The sequence below is a fragment of the Benincasa hispida genome, chromosome 2, assembly GCF_009727055.1.
Source record: "Benincasa hispida cultivar B227 chromosome 2, ASM972705v1, whole genome shotgun sequence".
In the NCBI taxonomy this organism is placed as follows: Eukaryota; Viridiplantae; Streptophyta; class Magnoliopsida; order Cucurbitales; family Cucurbitaceae; genus Benincasa; species Benincasa hispida.
The window spans coordinates 45,593,663-45,600,582 of record NC_052350.1 but is presented as its reverse complement, the minus strand read 5'-3'; the positions used below and the strand labels follow the sequence as shown (position 1 = coordinate 45,600,582).

General features: G+C 33.3%; 1 long non-coding RNA gene across 2 annotated transcripts; it reads right to left on the bottom strand.

The window, feature by feature from the left end:
* Nucleotides 1–3,629: 3,629 nt before the first annotated feature.
* LOC120070893 lies at nucleotides 3,630–5,379 on the bottom strand. 2 transcript variants are annotated; one of them, XR_005480060.1, is made up of 2 exons: nucleotides 4,920–5,379; nucleotides 3,630–4,611 (listed from the first exon to the last, which is right to left on the bottom strand). It is a non-coding gene; the product is annotated as an uncharacterized LOC120070893 (long non-coding RNA). The 2 variants fall into 2 exon arrangements; XR_005480059.1 differs by having other exon boundaries at nucleotides 3,630–3,894.
* Nucleotides 5,380–6,920: the final 1,541 nt, after the last annotated feature.

The following is a 6,920-nucleotide window of genomic DNA, read 5'->3' as shown; positions in this document are numbered from 1 at the left end:
GACTGCCATCCTTAGTGATGGAATCTTTCTCTCCAACGGGAGAACAACTTTCACTCCATAAATAAGAGAATATGGTGTGAATCTTGTAGAAGTACGATGAGTGGTTCGATAAGCCCACAATGCTTCACCGATTCTTTCTTGCCAATTTTGTCTTAGAGACCACCTTTTTCAGTAGATTACACAAGGTTTTGTTGAATGGCTCTACAAATTCGTTTGTTGTATCATTGTATATAAAAGACTTATACTGTTTGAAGTTAAACTTCTCACACAACTTATCCATCAGAGTGTTAGCAAATTGTCTTCTATTATCTGTCATGATACGATGAGGAATGCCATATCAGTAAATGATGTATGTTCGGACAAAGTTTACAATGTTTTCCTTTTTGGCTTCTCTTAATGGCACAACTTCAGCCCACTTTGAAAAATAATTAGTCATTACAAGGATATAAGAGTGCCCCGCTTATAACTTAGGTGATATGGCTCCAACCAAGCTGAGTCTCTAAGCTCCAAAAGACCATAAAGCTACTATTGGATGAAGAGGCTCTGGTGGTTGATGTATGAAATTTGCATGAAACTGACAAGGTTCACAACATTTTTTATACTGCATTGAGTCGTGGATCAAACCCATTCTTTTTAATTGATGTTGAAGCTTCTGTCCAGACTGGTGAGCACCGTAGGTACTTGAATGTGCTTCTTCTAAATATTTTGTTGACTCTTATTTTTCTAAGTATCGAATAAAAAGGCCTTCGTATGAGCATCGATAAAGTGTATCATTGTAATAAATAAACCGTGCAGCTCTTTTTCGTATCTCAGCTCTATGTCAAAGATTTGTGGGATGCTTTATGTGTTCAAGATAATCTATAATGGGTTGGTGCATAGGAAGTACGAATACTTCTAATTGTGTAGAGAATTGGAATTAGATATGTATCAGATATGGATACGTCCAAATATGTAGCAGATACATGTCTGATATGTGATCTGAAGTATCTAATTTTTTTTAATTTCCAGATATGCGTATCTGCTTCTAAATACGTGAAGAGGGTACCATATATGCGTATCTGCTTCTAAATACGTGAAGATGGTACGCTATGTCATTTTGTTTTTCAATTTTAAGCCCAAAACACTTAAAAGCCCAACCCACAACTCATTTTATTTAAATGCATGTTTGGGAGTGATTTTAAAATCGATAAATGACTTTTTTTTTTCCACTTTTAAATCACTCAAAAACACACTTTTAATTACTCAAAATTAATCTAGTTTCAATTTTATACTTTTAGATGCAATTTTCATATAATCAAAATTAATTTTGAAGGATTAAACATGTTTCATGATGATTTTGAAAATGATAAAAGTGATTTTAACCATTTTGAAATCACCCCCAAACATAAAAGTCCACTTAAATTGGCAATCTAAAACAAAATAGATAATGATAAATACATCAAAAGTTAGAAGGAAAAACCTGAAACGTAATTAAATTTTCATTCTTCTCTTCTATCTCACTATCTAAATCATGATTCACACCCTCCTTCATCCTCAACTTCATTCTTCAATCTTCATTTTCTACTTATTTTCTACTGTATGCTCTAGTCACTCAACCACCACTCGACGTTATTGGATTTTTTTTCAAGTTTTCATTCTCTTCTTGAATCTATTTTAATCTAACTTAAAATAAGCATTGTAATAATAATTAGGCATTCTTCAATATATATGTATCTTAGTTTTTTTAGAAATTGACATATCTCCATATCACATCGTATCTGTATCCTGCATCTGCATCAGTGTCTGTGCGATTTAGATTGGCACAAGTCTTCTTCTTCAATCACGTAAATAAATATCGTATCAGTCTCTTCATATTGATCTTTGGTTGGTGGAACAATCCATTCTTGACAAAGAGAAATGTTTATAGGTACATCATCCGAGATCATTAGAGTAGTGGCTAAATTTACTAGTGCATCTACTTCCTTATTTTCTGATCTCGGTATATATTCCAGCATTATCCCTTCGAACTTATCCATCAATCTCCTAGCGTAAATGAACTAAGACTTTAAATTCTCGCATTTCACATCATAATACCGTGCGAGCTGATTGATAATTAACTTTGAATCACTGTGCAGTTCTATGTATATTATCCCGATCTCTAAAGCCATTTGTAAGCCAATGATGAGCGCTTGGTATTCAACAACGTTATTTGAATACAACTCATCGAGTGTGAAGCTATACAACAACATGTGCTTCTAAGGAGAAATGAAGACAACACCAATGCTGGCTCCACTTTTTCGTACTACACCATCAAAGTATATAGTCCAAGGCTCCATGCTTTTGATATAAAATACTTTTTCATCGGGTAAGTCTTCATATAATTTCCAATTTGATGGGATTGGATGATCAACCAGGAAGTCCACCAATGCTTGACCTTTCACTACCTTCTGGGTATATAAATATCATATTATTGAAGTATAATTGCCCCTTTAGCGAGGTGTCCTGAGATGATTGGCCTGGATAAAATATATTTGATAGGGTTGACCTTTGCCACCAAGTGTATAGGGAAGGCTTGCATATAGTGTCTTAATTTGTTTATTGCAAAGAACAAAGCGAGACACATTTTCTCGATTGGAGAATAATTCAACTCAACTCCAACCAAAATTCTACTTAAATAATAGAGTGCATAATCCTTGCTCTTCTCTTTTTCTTGTGCAAAATCGTACTCTATGTGATCTTTCTTAAGCAGCAATATATAATATTAATGGTCTTCCAGTTGTAGGTGTGCTCAAGACCAGAGTGTTGAACAAATACTTCTTTATGCTACCAAAGCATTTTGTCATGTCTGGTCCTATTCAAAGACTGTATCCTTCTTCATCAATCTCTAAAAGGGTTGACATCGTCCTGCAAGGTTAGATATAAATATTCTGATGTAGGCCAAGTGTGTCACACCCTTTCCAGATTACCCTTCTAATCTGAAGAGAGATGTGAAGACAGTAGTTGCCAACCCTCTTATGACAACTACTGGTCAACATACTCCTGTAAATTTGTGACTATGGCTTATGTTAAACCTGATTAGCAATTTATAATTCACTATTATAGAAATTGGATTACTTGACGTTTTTCCAATGTCAAGACTGTCAAGTATAATGTCATAACTTGATAGTATAAAAACTTCAAGAGAAATAATTCTTGACAAAATTTCCGTGTCAAGAAATATAATACACTTGATACTAATGACATGTCAAGTGTATTAATTCTTGACACTTATTATTATGATTACTCTTGACATTTTTTATTTGTAAAATATATTTTTATCTTGACACGAAATAATGGTCAAGTAATCTAATTCTTGACACATTTTCAATGTCATCTATGCTTTTATTTTTCCAAATTAAACATTCAAATTTAATTTCCATTTCTCATTTCCTGCATTATATTTGTTCCAATAAGACAATTTCTTCAACTAAACAGTTGCACATATATTTTATGTCTACATATTAGCCCAATATATCTAATGTAACAATTAAGAATACTAAAATAAACAATTCCATTCTTCTATTACTCATGTCTATATAAACGATTTCGAAATTTACAAGACGAATCGTATATCAGTATATATTCTATCAACCCACCCCCATATATGATAATTCCAAAATTGTAAGACCAATCTATATGTGCTATGTATTCCAAAATTCACAAGACTAAAATTCTATCCTCCATCACACATTTCTTTGAAGTATATAACCTATAATGGTTGAACAAAACATTTACACAAAAAAAGTTTTGGACATTCCCATGTAGCCACATACATAATTTATAGGAAGTCCATTAGATATAGTGACCTAAATATTCAACCCATTCCACGCATACTTCATCAAATTCAAGTTGTGAGTACGAGCTCCTCGTATCAATCTATAAAACATAGAAAGTGAGATATACATATTTATTTACTATTTACACTATCTATATATATATAAGTAGTTTAAAGACATATCACATATGTTATAATATTCTTCTCTTTAGTCACGATTTCTCGCATATATCTCATAACGTAATACCCACATTCGACAGTTCCTACTTGTAAAGGACACTACAATACAAAGCCAATAATTAATACACATATCATACAGATGCATTAAATAAACATCATTCGAATGCCCCTTTAAAACTACAACAAAGTAATTCAACCTACGAAAAGTTCAATAATAATGGTTACAAAATGCAAATTCCAGCAACTATATAACAATTCCAAAAGAGTTTCAAGGCATCAATACCTATCAAAACGTCCAAACATCGTTAACTTTGCTTTCATTCCCTTGAAATCTTTGAATTGAACATCAAAAATTGAAATAACTCAATTATTTGACCAATACTTCAATGGGTATCAAAGAACTATTAATACTAACCTCCAAACTTACCAAAACCTTGCAAAAGATTGGTCTCAAACCTATTGGACAGAAACTCAACTCTTTCCAACACTTCAAAAATCATAGAAAACAAATAAAAAATCACTTTTAACTTTTAAGCCCAAATCTAACAGACCAATCATTTCAAACTTACCAACACGACTTACCCAAAAATTAGGCGAAAATCCAAATCCGCTTTACTACTTCACCAATAGACTCCAACCTATGCATATATCACAAGTAAAGCTCACATAACCAATTTCTAGCAATAACAATCAACCAAAAAGGGTTTCAAAACCTTCGTACTCATTCAAATCCTTCGAAACAACTTCGAATCCATTGAAAAATGACATGACACACCAAAACAACCTTTGACTCGCTAGACAGTATCTCAAAACCTTCAAACCTCCAAATCTAACATCCAACCATAGTGGGTAAATTAAAATCCAAACCAAAACAAGTGGGTAACCAAAATTAACTAAAGAAAACCAAAAAAATAATAAAATAAAAAAAATTCATGAATCTCTTTACCCGATGATCCCCCACCGGTCTTGGAGTTCTCGACGGCGGTGATTGGTGAAACCAAGCAGAACGATGGCTGGATGTCGGATCTGGCGGGTCTGAGACGAATAACAACGAATGACGTGAACGGACTTGGTGGTGGAACTGACTGAAGGTAGCTCGACGGACTTACCTGCGGCGCTGATTTGACCGGTGAAGAAGGCGACAGACGACCGTCGAGTGTGAGCGCTGGAGGGACGTGGCGAAGAGACTGACGGCGATGGAAATGGGGGCATTCCTTTGCGTGATGGAAGTTGCCATCGACGAAACTGACGACGCAGGTTTGACGATTGGTGGCAGCAATGAAGGGCAGCGAGCGGCGTGAAGGGGCTGGGCGGCAGACGAAGAATATGAAGATTTGGGGGGGAAGGTCTCGACGACGTGAGGGTGAACCGAGAGAGGGAGAGGGAAATAAAAAGAAGAAAGAAGAAAAAAAGGAAATAAAAGAAAAGGAAAAAAATATAATATAATAACATATTTACTTTATTTTATTTTTTTTTCTTTTTTCATTTCATTCTATTAAATTCCTTTTCCCCCAAATCTCCAAAAGCAACCATTCCTTTCCAATTTGAAATTAATTCCTAACATTAATATCAAATTAAATTATGAGCCATGAAAAGTCAAATTTTCCAAAACCATTAAATTGAAACACCCCTTATTCAGTAATTAAATTTTCGTAATTACACTTAAAGTACAAAAATTCCAAAAGTGTCCTCAAATAATAAAGATTACTAAAATTATATAAATAAGAAAAATTTGGGATGTTACAATTAGAGTATTCATGTTAGCTACTAGCAACAAAGAGCTCTTTTAACTAAAATCTTTCAATTACAATAAACTATAGCGAGCTCCTTTTTAAATTTAAACTAAATCAAATCCAAAATTCCAAATATCTTAACAAATATATATGAACCAATTACCATATCAAATTATCTCAAACTCCAGCTCCAAGCAAATAAAAACCCAAATAATTTAATACAATTAAATTAAATTAAATTTGGTAGGAGGGAAACCAAGTTTGAGAGGGAAATGAAAATGGGGAAAGGAGGGAAAAAAATAAAGATTAAAAAAAATATATATTATTTTTATATTTTACTTGACACGAAAATATGTCAAGTAAAAGATTCTTATACTTGACACGAAAAACGTGTCAAGTAAGACCTTATATTAATTAACACGAAAAACGTGTCATGTAATGGATCGTATGAAAATATTCGAAACATTTCGTTAATCTCCGCTTTTTAAACCCTTTTACTTGACATTTTCTTTTCTAAAAGGTTTACTTGACTTTTTTTTTTCCAAAGAAACATCAAGTAATTAAAAACTGCAAGCATCAAGTAATGAGGTTCAGGACGTCGATCGCTATATGGGGAGAAAAACATTAAAAATAGTGAGCTTTAAATGCCTAGTGAATGACTTCCTTTAAGAAAACAAGCTTCCATTAACTCATGATATAAACATGCTCATAATAAAACATATACATTCACATTCCAGAGTTCAGAAATAAGAATTTAAAAATGTGAAATCATAACATGTAAACCTTGGACTAAAACTCATCAACATTCCCTGTAAAATTCTTCTACTCCCTTGCTTGAACATGCGGGAGAGCCCTTTTGCTCAATCCCTAATAACCTTAGTTGAGAGAGAGCCATTTTGCTTGATCTTATCAATGTCAATAACATAGATCTTACGTGCACGTAGAACTGGATATGATCCCATTTACCTTACCATACCTTCGGTAGCAAGGATCATCATATATCTGGGTACCTTACCATACCTTCGACACCAAATGCTCAGGAGTAGGTTTTACTTAGCAAATGTTTACTTTAACATCATAAACATCGTACTCATCATCATGCTTAAGGAAATCGGTAAATAGCTCATTTAATATGCTAAGTCATGGAATAAAACTCTAGTGGAATGCATGGAAATTATATGTAAAAACTGTCTTTAAATCATTAACATGTATTC